Source organism: Bos javanicus, chromosome 24, assembly GCF_032452875.1.
Source record: "Bos javanicus breed banteng chromosome 24, ARS-OSU_banteng_1.0, whole genome shotgun sequence".
In the NCBI taxonomy this organism is placed as follows: Eukaryota; Metazoa; Chordata; class Mammalia; order Artiodactyla; family Bovidae; genus Bos; species Bos javanicus.
This window is the reverse complement of record NC_083891.1, coordinates 46,676,389-46,693,284: the sequence shown is the minus strand read 5'-3', so window position 1 is coordinate 46,693,284 and position 16,896 is coordinate 46,676,389. Positions and strand designations below refer to the sequence as shown.

General features: G+C 40.6%; 1 protein-coding gene and 1 non-coding gene across 5 annotated transcripts in view; one reads left to right on the top strand and one right to left on the bottom strand.

Annotated features, from left to right (window-relative positions):
• KATNAL2 (katanin catalytic subunit A1 like 2) overlaps positions 1–16,896 on the bottom strand; it is a 110,685-nt gene that overhangs the window by 63,082 nt on the left and 30,707 nt on the right. The gene's annotated exons all lie outside the window — the stretch shown is intronic.
• LOC133237894 (U6 spliceosomal RNA) lies at positions 4,650–4,753 on the top strand. Its single transcript, XR_009733403.1, has one exon. It is a non-coding gene; the product is annotated as a U6 spliceosomal RNA (small nuclear RNA).

Here is a 16,896-nt window from a genome sequence, read left to right as displayed (position 1 = left end):
CCTGTGGTCATGTATGGATGTGAGAGTTGGACTGTGAAGAAAGCTGAGTGCCGAAGAATTGATGCTTTAGAACTGTGGTGTTGGAGAAGACTCTTGAGAGTCCCTTGGACTGCAAGGAGATCCAACCAGTCCATTCTAAAGGAGATCAGTCCTGGGTGTTCTTTGGAAGGAATGATGTAAAAGCTGAAACTCCAGTACTTTGGCCACCTCATGCGAAGAGTTGACTCATTGGAAAAGATTCTGATGCTGGGAGGGATTGGGGGCAGGAGGAGAAGGGGACGACAGAGGATGAGATGGCTGAATGGCATCACTGACTCGATGGACGTGTGCTTGAGTGAACTCTGGGAGTTGTTGATGGACAGGGAGGCCTGGCGTGCTGCAATTCATGCGGTCACAAAGAGTCGGACGCAACTGAGTGACTGAACTGAACTGAACTGAACTACCTTTTCAACCAAAATTTGTTTTCTGCCATTCAGAGATAATTATTGCTTTTTAAAAAAATTAATTTGCATTTTATCACCCAGTTTATACACATTTTGTTGCTATTTATTTAAACTTTTTCTTTGAATTCAGGATAAAATAAATAAAGCAAAAGTCCCCAGAAGTCTAAGAGAAAAGGAGATTAAAGGAAAATTATAATCCTTGAAGTAATAAAATATTTAACACAAAAAGTAGTGACTTAAACTGGGGAAAATATTTACAAATGACACATCGGATAAAGAACTATATAAAAAATATACAAAGAGCTCCTAAAACTCAACAATAAGAAAACAAAAAATACAATTGAAAATGGGCAAAAGAAATGAACAAATACCTCACAAAAGAAGATATATGGATAGTCTAAACAAATATATGTAAAGATGCTCAACAACATACGTCATCAAGGGGTAGCACATTAAAACAAGATAGCACTGCACACCTATCAGAATGGTGAAAATCCAAAACACTACCAGCACCACATACTGATGAAGATGCGAAGCCATGGGAACTCTCACTCACTGATGGTGGGAAGGCAGAATGGTACGGCCGCTTCGGAAGACAGTTTGTTGGTTTCTTACAAAACTAAACATACTCTTACCATATGATCCAGCTGTCATGCTCCTTGGTATTTACTCCAAAGAGTTAAAAACACATCTACGCACAAACTTTCACTCTGAAGCTGCCCATGCAGCTTTATTCATAATTGCCAGAAACAATCAAAATACCCTATTTCAGTACGTGAATCAATAAAGTGCACCACATCTACACAACAGAATATCAGACAGTATTTTTAAAAAATATATTAAGGCATGAAGGAAACATGCATATTACTAAGTGAAAGAAGCCGATCTGAAAAGGTAACAATGGAAGAAACTTTCAAATACTGAGTTATGGAGAAGTCATTCTGCCTAACACGTGATCTGGCTTAGTCTACAATAGCCAGTCTGCAGCCTATCAAATATAAAGTGTACATCTGCTTTAACCATTAAAGAAAAGAATGCTTTTAAAAACCAAAATGGAGTAACTGTAGTTCAAGCATCCAACATGGAGCCTGGTGGCCACTGTGAATGTGGTTTCAGACAGGTTCTACATTACTAAGCACTTGAATTTCTGAACAGTATCAGACTCAACACCACCACTAGCTATCCTCAAACCGCTAGCAGCTGCAACCATGTGGACCCCAACCAATCCTTACTCCACAAGCACACTTACTTCTTGCCAGCTCCAGTTATAATTCTTGATAAACAGCTCATATAACTAGTTGTAACCTTCCAGTTTTTGCCTTTAAAAGCCTGCCCCATTTTGATCCTGCAGAACATAATTCAAATGCTTCTTGAATCTGTGTCTCCCAAGCTATAGTCCTTGGTTTGGCTCAAATAAAACTTCTCTACTTTTATTATGGGATGGGCCAGGTGGCTCACACAGTAAAGAATCTGCCTACAATGCAGACCCAGATTCGATCCCTGAGTTAGGAGGATCCCCTGGAGAAGGAAATGGCAATCCACTCCAGCATTCTTGCCTGGAAAAACCCATGGACAGAGGAGCCTGGAGGGCTACAGTCCATGGGGTCGCAAAGAGTCGGACATGACTGAGCAACTGACACTTTCACTTCATTCCTATTTTAGGTTGTTTATTGATTATTTATATCAACAGTTTCATACTGTGTGATTTCACCCATGTGACATTCTAGAAAAAAAAAGCAAAACTATGAAGACAATAAGATCAGTGGTGGGGAGAGAGAGGGAGACAGAACACAGAGGCTTTCAGAGGGGTGAACTATTCTACATGACACTATCAAGGTAGCCACATTGTCAAAATCGATAGGGTGTGCACAAAGTGACTTTTAATGCAATGCAAACTATGTACTCTGAGTAATAAAGACGTGTCAATGTAGATTCATCTGATGCAAGATATTGATGATGCTGGAGTTGTGGACATGTGAGGTGGGAGATATATGGGAATTCTCTGAACTTTCCACTCAATTTTGCTGTGAACCTAAAACTGCTCTTTAAAAAAAATTCTTTTTTTTTCAATATGAATTGATTTTTAAACAAAAATATCAGATCTAATACTGGGTTGGCCAAAAAGTTCATTCTTTTTTTTCCCTGTAAAATGGATCTAAATAGCACTCGGTTGTCTTTAACTTCATTGGAAACAATTTTCAGACTGTATTTTAACAGCAGTCATATCAGTGTGCAACTTTTTAAAAAAGCATCAAAATTGGTGAATTTTTGTGTAGCCATTTTAATATTGAAGATGGAAGTAAAAAGCAACATTTTTGGCATTTTATGCTTTATTATTTTGAGAAAGGTAAATACTCAACTGAAACACACAAAAAAAGATTTTTTAAGTGTTTGGAGAAGGTGAAAAAACATGTCAAAAGTGCTTTGTGGAGTTTTTTGCTAGACGATGCTCCACAGTCAAGTAGACCAGTTGAAGTTGATAGAGATCAAATCAAGACATTAACTGGGAACTATCAATGTTATATCACACAGGAGACAGCTGATATACTCAAAATATCCAAATCAAGCATTGGAAATGATTTGCACCAGCTTGGTTACGTTAATCACTTTGATGATTGGGTTCCACATAAGTCAAGTGGAAAAAAAACCTTCTTGACCATATTTCTGCATGTGATTCTCTACTTAAATGTAATGAAAACTGTCCATTTTAAAAAACAGATTGTGACGGGCAATGAAAAGTGGATACTGTACAATAATGTAGAATGGAAGAGATCGTGGGGCAAGTGAAATGAACCACCCTCTACCATACCAAAGGCCAGTCTTCAACCAAAGAAGGTGCTATTGTGTATACGGTGGGGTCGGAAGGGAGTCCTTTATTAAGAGCTCCTTGCCAAAAACCTAACAATTAATTCCAACAAGTACTGCTCCCAATTAGACCAACTGAAAGCAGCACTCAACAAAAAGTGTCCGGCATCAGTCAACAGAAAACACATAATCTTCCATCAAGATAACAAAAGAGCACATATTTCTCTCATGACCAGGCAAAAACTATTAAGAGCTTGGCTGGGAAGTTCTGATTCATCCAATGTATTCACCAGACATTGTACCTTTGGATTTCCATTTATTTTGGTCTTTACAAAATTCGCTTAATGGAAAAAAATTCAATTCCCTAGAACTGTAATAAGCGCCCAGAAGAGTTCTTTGCTCAAAAAGAGAAAAAGTTTTGGGAATATGGAATTATGAAGTTGTCTGGAAAATGGCAGAAGGTAGTGGAAGAAAACGGTGAGTACATTGTTCAGTAAAGTTTCTGGTGAAAATGAAAAATACGTCTTTTATTTTTATTTTACAATTGAAGGAAATTTTTGGCCAACTCAATATATTTAAACGGAGTCACTCTTCAAAGTAGTCACCTTAATAGGTCATGCTTTTATTCTATTGCTCAAAACATTTCTGAAACTCTTCTTTTAAAATCACCTTCAATGTAGATTCATCCCTGTTACCTCAGGTGGTAAAGCATCTGCCTGCAATGCAGGAGACCTGAGTTTGATCCCTGGGTCGTCGGGAAGATCCCCTGGAGAAGGCAATGGCAACCCACTCCAGTACTCTTGCCTGGAAAATCCCATGGACGGTGGAGCCTGGTGGGCTACAGTCCATGGGGTCACAAGGAGTCAGACACGACTGAGCGACTTCACTTCACTTCATCCTCTCCTAGCCCACATTTACAAAAATAATACGCGGCCCTGTAGAAAACTGGACCAATGCATAAATGCACAAGAAAAAAAAATTAAGATATTTTGGTTACATTTTTTCCATCTTCTTACAAAATAGGCTTCTCATGTGTTTTGATAAGCTGTGTTTTTTTTTTCCATAAAAATACTTTGTAAATATTTTCCCCAGCTATTAAAAGTTTTAATGACTGCACAGAAAGCATCATAACTTAATCACCCCTCAGCTGTTGGAGAGTCCTCTTGTTTGAAGTTGGGCCTCACCAAATTTAAGAACACACTTTATTAGCAGCTTTGACTGTTTCTAAAATCCAAATTTGCCCTCAGGGACAGATCTGATAACATTAAGAGAGTTTTAAAAGCAGATGACAGGCCATCCTTAAAAAATGACCCTGGGTACATCTCCCCCTCTGTCCTTAAAGAAATCTGTAGCATCAGGGGGAGTTAAAAAACTGGAAAGGCAAGATAAAAATCAAGAAGGGTGCTCGCTTCGGCAGCACATATACTAAAATTGAAACGATACAGAGATTAGCATGGCCCCTGCGCAAGGATGACACGCAAATTCGTGAAGCGTTCCATATTTTTATCATATATGAAACGAGTCGCCAGTCCAGGTTCGATGCACGATACTGGATGCTTGGGGCTGGTGCACTGGGACGACCCAGAGGGATCGTATGGGGAGGGAGGAGGGAGGAGGGTTCAGGATGGGGAACACATGTATACCTGTGGCGGATTCATTTTGATATATGGCAAAACCAATACAATATTGTAAAGTTTAAAAATAAAATAAAATTCAAAATTAAAAAAAAAAGAATCAAGAAGGGAATTACAGTAATCTTTGCTACGTTTTTATCTGTTATTATGAAATATGTAATTCATATAGAAGAGTATAAAACATCCATTCCTTTTTAATAATAATAACAACAGGCTACACCCTGGTTAGAGCCCAGAGCACGTTCTGTGTCTAAGAAACCCCCTCACTGTTCCTTTCAGACGTTTCCCCTCCTCCCACCAGAGGTAACTTCCATCCCAATTTTTATGCTCAGCATTGCCTTTCTCTTTATGGTTTTACCAACTACGTGAAAGTGAACGTCGCTCAGTCGTGTCCAACTCTTTGCAACTCCATGGACTATACAGTCCATGGAATTCTCCAGGCCAGAATACTGGAGTGGGTAGCCTTTCCCTTCTCCAGGGGATCTTCCTGACTCAGGAATCGAACCAGGGTCTCCTGCATTGCAGGAGGATTCTTTACCAACTGAGCTATCAGGGAAGCCTACCATACATCCTTAAAAATACACTGTAGATAGTTTTCACATTTTTTAATAGCCATAAATATTTACTCACGATCACATTTTAAAGAACTGGAGAGTCTATTACTAAGAGAATGAATAAACATTGTGTGATACGTTCTTCTTTTAACTTTTGTGTGTGTGTTAGTCCCTCAGTCATGTCCGACTCTTTGCGACCCCACAAACTAACCCGCCAGGCTTCTCTGTCCATGGAATTCTCCAGGCAAGAACACTGGAGTGGATTGCCATTCCCTTCTCCAGAGGATCTTCGCAACTCAGGGATTGAACCCTGGTCTCCTGCATCACAGGCAAATTCTTTACTGTTTGAGCTACAGGGAAGTCCTTTAAATTATGTATACAGCCTCCCTGTTGGGGAATCAAACTCCCATCTCCCACATGACAGGTGCAGATACTCACCACTATACTAACGAGGAAGGGCTTTTTTATTGGAAGAGAATTGCTTTTATTGGAGGATAATTAACTTTTTTATTGGAGGATAATTGCTTTACAATGTTGTGGTGGTTGCTGCCGTACATCAATATGAATTAGTCATAATTTTATACATATCCCCTCTCTAAAGCCTCTCTCTCTCCCCATTCCACCCCTCGAGGTCGTCACAGAGCAACAGGCCAGGCTCTCTGTGTTATAGAGCAGTTTCCTCTTAGTTGTCTATCTCACACATGATGATGAACAGATGTCAGTGTTACTTTCTCGATTTCTCCTAGCCCCTCCATCCCCAGCTGGGTCCACAAGTCCATTCTCTAGTCTGTGTCTCCATTTCTTCCCTGTAGATGGGTTCATCAGTACTATTCTTCTAGAGTATATCGTTTAGATACCATGTACATATACATATTGTATATATATGCCTGGAGAATTCCATGGACAGAGAAGCCTGGCAGGTTAGTTTGTGGGGTTGCAAAGAGTCGGACACGACAGAGGGACTAACACACACAAAAAAGTTAAATTAAAAAAAGAATGTATCATATAATGTTTATTTATTCTCTTAGTAATAGACTCTTCAGTTCGTTAAAATGTGATCATGAGTAAATATTTTTGGCTTCCCTGTGGCTCAGTCGGTAAAGAGTCTGCCTGCAATGCAGGAGACCTGGGTTCTATCCCTGGGTTGGGAAGATCCCCTGGAGAAGGGAATGGCAACCCACTCCGGTATTCTTGCCCGGAGAATTCCATGGACAGAGGAGCCTGGTGGGCTACAGTCCATGGGATCACAAAGAGTCGGACATGACTGAGTAGCTAACTTAATCAATATATCTGATATTTGTTTTTCTCTTAACTCTGTATAACAGACTCTAGGTTTAGGTTCTCACATTTTTTAACATTATGTGAATGGAATTTATGTTTATTTCTTGTGATTACTTTTATTTCACAGTATGTAATTTCTCCCCTCCCCCCAAAAAGTTCATATCAAAGTAAGAGCTTAGGTATAATGCAGCTATTTCATAATATCTTCATTCAATTATCTGCTCCCACTGCTTTCTAGTCTGTGGGCATAATTTCAGTGTCTTAGAGGGTTGCTATCTTAATGCGTCTCAAGGAAACTCTTCTGTTTCCCAGAAAATAGAAGTATCCTGTAGTGCTAAGCTTTTCTAATTTACCAAAATTAGTCTTGGTTATCCAAGGCTCTTTTTTGGTAAATTGATTTGCCTCACCTATAGTGCCATCTAGTGTATGAGGAGGGGAAGCACCTCATGAATTTTGCTCTTTAGTGGCTAAATCCTATTTGACTCTCAGAGAGCCCAGACTGGAGTACACCAGGCTTCCTTGTCCTTCACTATCTCCCGCTGTTCGCTCAGACTTAAGTCCATTAAGTCGGTGATGCCATCCAACCATTTCATCCTCTGTCCCCTCCTTCTCTTCTTGCCCTTGATCTTTCCCAGCATTGGGGTCCTTTATGAAATTTGGGTAGTTTCGAAGGACTGTTTACATAATAAAGATGATCAGCATAAAATTCAGTTCAAATCAAGCTTGCAAAATAAAAACTAAAACTGCATATTAAACAAGCAAGATTGATGGAATATGTTTCTAAATGTCCACATTCTCAAACTCACACTTGAGGGTTTGACTCAAAACCTAGGTCTCTGGCTCCCAGGCCAATGACCTTTCCTCCATCAGTTGCCCCCCTGCATTAACCCCTACTCATCAATGTCCATTCCCACCCCTGCACATTCACGAGACCAAAGAGAAATCGCTATTTTGTCAAAAATGGTGTGCCAAATTTGCCAAAATCAAACAACTATGGTTACCAGTAATTCTTGGCTGACCTCACATTAGTAACAAATGGTGTCCCTTACAGGTCCTCAAACTGAATCTCACAATTTTAGTGACCATTTCAGAGCAACTTCTGGCCAGGCCTCAGTTAATTAGTCACTCTGCTGCACCAAGAGAAGTGTATCTCATAGGGAATTATGCCTTTAACTCCAGAAAAGTCACAGTCCTGCTGTACCTGAAGCTCATCTGTTTCATTTGTAAGCAAAGGTTTTTGAGAACAAAAGGATCTGAATTAAAGAGCCATGAAAGCCACAAACATCCCCAGAGGGACTGCACTGGACACGGACTGTGACCATTTCTACCTGGGCAGTGTTTTGCGAAACTGTGGGTGTTCTGCCAGCATCAGGGTCAGTGTTTGGTGGGTACTCAACAGCTATTCGGAGAAGGCAATGGCACCCCACTCCAGTACTCTTGCCTGGAAAATCCCATGGATGGAGGAGCCTGGTAGGCTGCAGTCCATGGGGTCCCGAAGAGTCAGATATGACTGAGCAACTTCACTTTCACTTTTCACTTTCACGCATTGGAGAAGGAAATGGCAACCCACTCCACTGTTCTTGCCTGGAGAATCCCAGGGACGGGGGAGCCTAGTGGGCTGCCGTCTATGGGGTCACACAGAGTCGGACACGACTGAAGCGACTTAGCAGCAGCAGCAGCTATTAGTTACTTTGTTCATAGAGTTCAGAGTCCCTCCATGCTACACTCTGGGAGTACGAGCTCCTTCCTAAACACGCGCTCGTGTTCTCTTATGACTAAGATGCTGAGAAAAGACAGTCGGGGTGTTTTGCCTGTGCTCCTCAGTATGACACTCACTGCTCTGGCTTTGGCTGGTAGCCCTGAATTTCCTAAAGGTGCTCACCTGGGTAGAGCCCATGTTTATTTACAGATTTATACCACAATCACTATAATAATCTTAAAATATCTTCATTACTCCCCGAAGAAACTCTGCACCCCTTAGCTGTCACCCTCTGTCCTTAAAAGCCATAGAACTGTACATTTAAAATGGGTGAGTTGCATGGTATGTGAATTATATCTCAACAAAGCTGTCTTAAAATACATAAAAACAGGGAGAGGTAGGGAGAAAAAGGCTAAAATGAATGTAAATAATCTGAATAATTTTTTTAGTAATTAATATAAAATAAATGATATGGCTGGAAATACAAATGATTTCATGTAATATTCTGAAGTTATTCAAAATGGAAATAGGGGGCTGCTTATCACCCACACGATTATGAGGGTCTCCTTACTGCCCTGATGGCAGAGTCGGGCCATATCTTAGAATGTGGCAACGATGCTCCTTTACTTGTTCTGATGAATTGGCTGTAACAAACTTGCTGAGTCAACGTGACTACAAGATAGAGTCCCCAGAAAGAAAAGAACACACAAAATCATCTAAGCAGATATTCCCTTCATATGTTTTCTTTTTGGTTGTATCAAAAAGCTTGCCGTGCACAGAAAATTGAAGAAACCACCTTAAGTATTATTAGTATTTCTTCAGTGCATCTGGACAAAAATATTAGCTTCTTTCAAAAAGAATCTCAAAAAATTTTAATGCCGAAATTTTTAAGATTTTACCCAGCTAATATTCAGAGCAGGCAAGGTATGAAAGAATATGTACTCAGATACAATTGGTAGGAATATAAACTAGTACAACATTTTTACAGAGCAAAATGAAACACATGCCCACCAACTCACAATTCAACACCTCACCATTCATGCAAGATTACACTATATTATAGGAATGGTTCACATGTGCAAAATAATTAATGTTCAAGGATAGTTAATAAAGCATTATGCACATTCTCCTCTGAAATTAGAAATATCTAAAACGCTAGTGGTAAAGAATCCACCTGCCAATGCAGGAGATACAAAAGATTTAGGTTCGATCCCTGGGTCAGGAAGAGCCCCTGGAGTAGGAAATGACAACCTGCTGCAGTATTCTTGCCTAGAAAATTCCACGGGCAGAGGAGCCTGGCAAGTTACAGTCCATGGGGTCACATAGAGTAGGACACGATGGAGCACACACACACACACACAGAAAATGTCCATTAGAGGTTACATAAATCATGATACAGGCTTACCAAGGATCACCACAATACAAAGACAAAGTAGATCTGATTTTGAAGACAGCTTTTTCTCCCCACCCACGTACTGTCTGTCCACTCCCGAGTAGAAAGAAAGTTTGAATTAAAGGTAGTGTTTGGACTTCCCTGGTGGTACAGTGGTTAAGAATCTGCCTGCCAACGCAGGGCACACAGGTTTGATCCCTGGTCCAGGAAGATCCCACATACTGTGGGACACCACAACTACTGAAGCCCGTGCCCTAGAGCCTGTGCTGTGCAACAAGAGAAACTGAAATGAGAAGCCCTCTCACCGCAATGAAGAGTAGTCCCCACTCGCCTCAACTGGAGAAAGGCTTCATGCAGCAACGAGGACTCAACGCAGCCAAAAATAAATAAATAACTTTTTAAAACATAAAGGTAATGTTTAAATCGGACAAAGAAAAACTTCAATTAATACAAAAAGTTTAAAAAGAAACATTTAGCTTTCCACCCAATCACTATTACTAATTTCTCATATAATTGTTCTGAATATATCAATATATATATCAATACATCAATGAGTCCATTTTTGCAAATACTCTTTTAAATTTGCAAAAATGGAATCATTTTGTGTATACTGTTTGGCCTTTTTCCCCCATTCAATAATATGTCTTGAACACCTCTGTATATAAGCAAATGCAGATGTACCTAATTCTAAGACATATGCAGTGAAAGTGAAAGTAAAGTCACTCAGTTGTGTCTGACTTTTTGCGACCTCATGGACTGTAGCCTATTTTCCAGGCAAGAGTACTGGAGTGGGTTGTCATTTCCTTCTTCAGGGTCTCTTCTTGACCCAGGGATCAAACCGGGGTCTCCCGCATTGCAGGCAGATGCTTTACCGTCTGAGCTACCAGGGAAGCCCAAGACATATCTAATTTTTTTTCCCTTTCTTTTTCTATGAGTGAAAGAGTGTGGATGTGTATTTCTGTGCTTTGGTGAAAAACTTAGATACTTCTGGGTAAAGGAATGGGATGCTGCTGCTAAGTCACTTCAGTAGTGTTCGACTCTGTGTGACCCCATAGATGGTAGCCCACCAGGCTCCCCCATCTCTGGGATTCTCCAGGCAAGAACACTAGAGTGGCTTGCCATTTCCTTCTCCAATGCATGAAAGTGAAAAGTGAAAGGGAAGTCGCTCAGTCGTGTCTGACTCTTCGCAACCCCATGGACTGCAGCCTACCAGGTTCCCCCGTCCATGGGATTTTCCAGGCAAAAGTACTGGAGTGGGGTGCCATCGCCTTCTGCAAGGAATGGGATGAGGGTACAGCAACTCAATTTTTTTCTTTTTATCCGGAGGTTTCTGAATTGTTTAATACTTTGGCAAGTACAAAGCAAGGAAACCCAATAGGCTGGATTCTACTGTTCACAGATCAAAAAATTTCTATGCTAAGAAATTCCATCATCACCTTGGCAGATGAGCCACTCTGATATCAGGGTCCCTCCCCTCTTCTGCATCAGTAGGTACAGGAGTGGGAAATGTCCTGACACTGATGCTGGCCTTGGGTGTTCCATTCACTAGGAGGGAAAGATCCAGACAAAGGCACCCACAGGCGTCTCCTCCTCCACACTACACTTCCTAGTCCCTGGTCCCCTGACCTTGCATGCCTATACACTGAATATACAGATGCCTTTCATGTACATATACACTAAGGCAGAGAAATCTAGGGATCCAATTATCCACACACATATGGAGAGCCTTGGGTTTCACAGCTGCCCTCACCAAATGAGCTGAAGGATTTGTTAGAATAATTTCCCTCAAATTCCTTTTAGAATCCCTGCAGAGTCAATCAGTGAATCACTGACTTAGTGAAATCCTGGTATACCAAGATGAATAGGAAGGCAAAGCTCTAACTCTTGGAATGGAGGGACTTCCGGATCCTGAGCTGATCTGAGCAATGTTGACCATATTCTTGAAAGACTATAAACGACCTGTCTGAGGTGGCTCCGCAAAGTTTTACTACATTCCTGGAAAACGGTAGCTGTCTCAACTCCAGTCAAGAGTACTTCTAGGGTTTTAGGCTGGAATCACAAAGTCTGGCAAGTAGACTTGCTCTCTACAGCAGATAATGGGGACTTAAGGACATGCTGTGGCTCAGTAACTTAGAATTCTTTGATCATGGGTTGCTTCAAAAATGGCTTTCTTTCTATGCAGATTGTGAAACAGCTTATACTTGAGGTGCCCAGGCCTTAAAATAAAATCACTACTTTTTTTTTGAGATAAGTTTGATGGAAATTCAGAATTTGTTAAGAGCAGAAAAGAGAGCTAAGAAAACTCTATGCAAATACCTAGTATTAACTATTTAAGATATGTAATTACTTGAAACACAGAATGTCATCTTATAAATTTGTTAAATAAAAGTATAAAGTCTGTCAGATCTGTAACATCTTCTACTCACGTCATTCAAATGAACATAGAAAACTGTCTTCTGGATTAAAAGACTAAGCATAGGGCCACCATCAATGGTCAATTTAAACTGTAAAAGGTAATGTGCCCCTGAAATGGACACAATTAGATGCTCAATTAATTTCTGTCTACCAAAGAAAGGAAGCCCAAAACTGAGCCTCTAACCGAGGCGTCTCATTTGTCTCTGCTTCAATAATCTGCCTGTTTTCTACTTCCTTCATTTCCTTTGTGGGCTATTGTGCGACAAAAGTGCCTCCATTATCAGATTCAAAATTGAATCCTATGATACTGTAGCCTGAGGAAAAGGAAGCATTGAATATCATTCCTAGCTTTAGACCCAGAAGATATTTAGGAAATGTTACTGTATATACACTAGAAGCAGCATTAGTGCTTTTAATTTCTTTTTTACGGGTGCAATGGAGATTAATTTGCATGAGCTCGTTTCAATTTCTGTAATAAGATCCAAATTTTGCATTAAGCTTTCCATCTCAAAAACAAACAGTTAAAAAGGACACATTTCTTCTTTCAAATGTTTTTATTATAGTTCTCTTTTACAGTCTTTGCATCTAAAATTCACTTAAAAGCTTGAATATATATACCCATAAGTTCTAATTTGTTTTTTGTTTGTTTCCTGATTACCTCCTGTTTCTACCAGGAAACTTCCCAACTTTCAAATGCTGCTCAACTTGATGAAGCACTAGAACTACCAAAAGTGGTGTCTACAGATCCAAGAAAGGCATTTATTATACTTAATAAAAAATCAGAACCGGTCAATTATGCTCAGGAACAGTGTTCCATGAAGGGAAGCATGTAGAGTCAATCCTGAGTATGAATTGGTTATAAAATTGGGGATTTCAGGGAAGTATAAAGCCTATTGAAATACAGAGGACTTTCTGTGCCATGCCATTGTCATAAACACAGAAGCAGATTATGGAATCACGAGGTTTATGTTCTTTTCAAAAGCTCATGCTCAGACAGAGTACTTTCTAGTTGCAACATAGCTGCGTGATGGAAAGATCAGACTGCCATCCTGGTAAGGCGACATCACAGTGTGACCAGGCATAAAACAGCAGGTGAAACCTCGAGGAAACAATCAGACAACTATAGAAAGGGAGATGTTCTGCAGGATAATTGACACGGCTTCTTGAACAAGTCAGTGTCATTAAAAATAAAGAATGGCCAAAATGGTGGAGTAGGAAGACCCCGCACCCACCTCCTCCCATAAGCACACCAAAATTACAACTGCTTACAGAGCAGCTATTGATAAGACCAGAAGAAGAGAAGGAAATGTTTTCTATAACTAAAGATAGAAAAGAAAGAACCACAATGAGACAGGGTGGAGGAGTGGAGATGCTATATGGTCAAGACCCATATCCATGGGTGGGCAGCCCGCAAATGGGGGGATAATTACAACTGCTGTGGTTTTCCACAAGGAGTAAGGGGTTCAAGCTCCACATCATGATCTTTAGCCTGGGAGTCCTGCACCAAGAAGATGAGCCCTTAGAATGTTTGGTTTGAAGGCCAATGGGGCTTACTTTCAAGAGAGCCAGAAGACTGTGGAAAATAGAGACCTCACCTCTATTTTTTTCTTCTTTGTGCACACAAAATCCCATATGTGCTGGGATCCAGGGCAGAAGCAATAATTTGAAAGAAGCCTGGGTCAGACCTCCCTGGTGATCTCTGAGAGCCTCCTGGAGAGGCAGGAAGATACGGGAGTTCCCCTTGTGGACATGGACGCTGGTAGCAGCCATTATTGGAAGCTCATTCTATCACAAGGACACTGTTGCTGACTAGTGCCATTGCAGAGTCCTCCCTGCAGCTTGTTAGCACTGAGACTGGCCTCACCCACAAGCCTGTAAGCACGGGTACAGGGACACCACAGGCCAAGTAGCTAGACAGGTTGCCCCAGGACCTGTCCCCAGAACCCTCACACCAGTGAACCTGCGCTAGCCCCAGGACTCCAAGGGCCTCAGTCCCACCCATGGCAGGCTAGCACTAGCCCTGGGAAACCCCTGTCCCTGGGCCCACTCACCAGCAAGCCAATACCTGTTTTCGGACACCCTGGACTCCACAGATAGCTGTGTCAGGAACAGGCCCCACACCAGCAGGCCATCTAGTGGATTCGAGACACCTAGCCCTGCAACCACCCATCCTAGGACCTGGCTCCACCCATCAATGGACTAGCACTAGCCCCAGAACCACTCAAGGCTTTGTATCCAGCTGCTTTGGGACCCAGCCTCATCCACCAGTGGCTAGCAGCTTCAGCACAGGCAACAAAACAATATGGTTTATAGCTATTTATATTGCTATACATATAGGGTTGCCATTTCCTTCTCCAGGGCATCTTCCTGACCCAGGGTTCAAACCTGGGTCTCCTGCATTCTAGGCAGACTCTCTACCATTTGAGCCACCAGGGAAGCTCTATATATAAAGCACCCAGGCCTACCAGACAACCCACAGTAGTCAGCCTGTCACAACATAATGACCCACACGGCCCACACAGGGGATAATCCTAAAGCATATAGCTCTTGCAACCAGAGGGAAGTGCACTTCTGGGAAACACAGGACATCTACAAAAGTCCACTTCTCCAAGGTCAGGAAATATAGCCAACCTACCAAATACACAGAAATAAAAACAGGAAATTCGGCAAAATGAAGTGACACAGGAATATGTTCCAAATGAAGGAACATGATAAAACACCAGATGAAATGAGTGAGGTGGAGATAATCAACCCAATAAAGACCTCAACATTATAATTGTAAAGCTGCTCAAAGAACTCAGGAGAAGATTAGGTAAGCAGAGTAAGAAGTTGAAAGTTATTAATAAAGGGTTAGAAAACATAAAGAAGAACCAAAGAAAGATAAAAACTACAATAAGTGAAATTTTAAAATATACTAGAAGTAATCAATAGTAGATTAAATGATACAGAGGAATGAATCTGTGAGCTGGAAAACAGAGTAGTAGAAATCACCCAAGTTGAACAGAAAAAAAAGAAAAAAAATTTAATGAAGAGAGTTTAAGAGAACTCTTAAACATTAAGGTACTAACATTTGCATTATAGGGTCTCAGAAATAGGAGAGAGAGAGTGTGGCAGAAATAACAGTGTGAAGTGTGAAGTAATAACAGTGTGAAGAAATAACAGCAGAAAACTTTCCTGTGTAAAGAAATGGACATCAGGTCCAGGAATCACAGAGATTCCCAAACAGGATCAACCCAAAGAGGACCACACCAACACAAACTGTAATAAAAGTAGCAAAAACTAAAGATAAAAAGAGAGATTAAAAATAGCAAGAGAAAAACAAAAAGTTAAGTACAAGGAAACTCCCATAAGGTTATCAACTGACTTTTCAGCAAAAATATTGCAGGCCAGAAGGGAGTGGCACAATATATTTACAGAGATGAAAGGGGAAAACCTACAACCAAGAATACTCTCTCATGGAGAAGGAAATGGCAACCTACTCCAATATTCTTGCTTGGAGAATCCCATGGACAGAGGAGCCTGGCAGGCTATAGTCCATGGGGTTGCAAGAGTTGGACATGACTTAGCGACTAAACCACCACGAAAGTAAGAGAACTCCTAAATAAAGAGAAGTTTTCCATAGAAGCTTTACTTATTCACTAGTAACTTAATATAAAGTAGCTCCGTAAATGTTAATGAATTACACAGTATGCAGATTCTTAACTGATAACTGAGGTTACCTCTTCTGAGTATATAATTATAAATTGTTAATACGACATGTGTGTATTTTTCCATTTGGGAAAGTGAAAACTTTATTTCAGTGTTTTTGCCTCAAGCAGTCTTGGTTAGCTTGTTCAGGTGTTTTGTACAGCCATCATCAAGAGTGGTTAACATGGGGATTCTGAACATATTTTTGCTGGGGAGGTGAAAATGATGGAGTATGATGAACAGGTGTATTCCCTACCCATTGCCCATATGCTTCCTTCCTGAATCTGTAATCCTAGACTTACTGGCTATAACTGTTATTTTTGGTGTTAATTTTAAGACTGATAGCCTAAGGAATTAGTGAAGCTCCTGAATGCACCAAAGTTTCAAAACTGTGTTTCTTAAGACTTGCTCTGTGGAGCATTTATTTCTAAGAGATGCTCAAGGGTATGAAAGGTTCCATGAGCAAGTTGGGAACTTTGCAAACCTGCCTATTGGCATATTAAAGGCTCTAAGAATCCCTTCTATTTGAGTTTGAATATATCCTTGTCTAAAGATGGAACCTGTTTTTTTAATTAAATACTTACTGACGTCAAAAAAAAAAAAAAAAAGAATACTCTCTCAGGCAATGTGTTCACTCAAATTTGATAGAATGATCAAAAAGGTTATAGACAAGCAAAAGATAAAGGAGCTCAGCCCTCCCAAAACAGCTTTACAAGAAATATTAAAGAGACTACTTTAAGTGAAAAAGAAAAGACTGCTACTAGAACTAGGAAAACTATGAAAGGAAAAACCTCATTGGTAAAGGCATATAGACAATAAAGGCAGTGAACCAACCATGTGTAAAACTAGTAGGAAGGTTAAAAGACAAGGGTTGAGTTTTCCTGGGGGTCTAGTGGTTAAGAATCTGCCTGCCCATGAAGGGGAAATAGGTTTAACCCCTGGTTCAGGAAGATTCCACATGCTGTGAGGGGCAACTAAGCCCGTG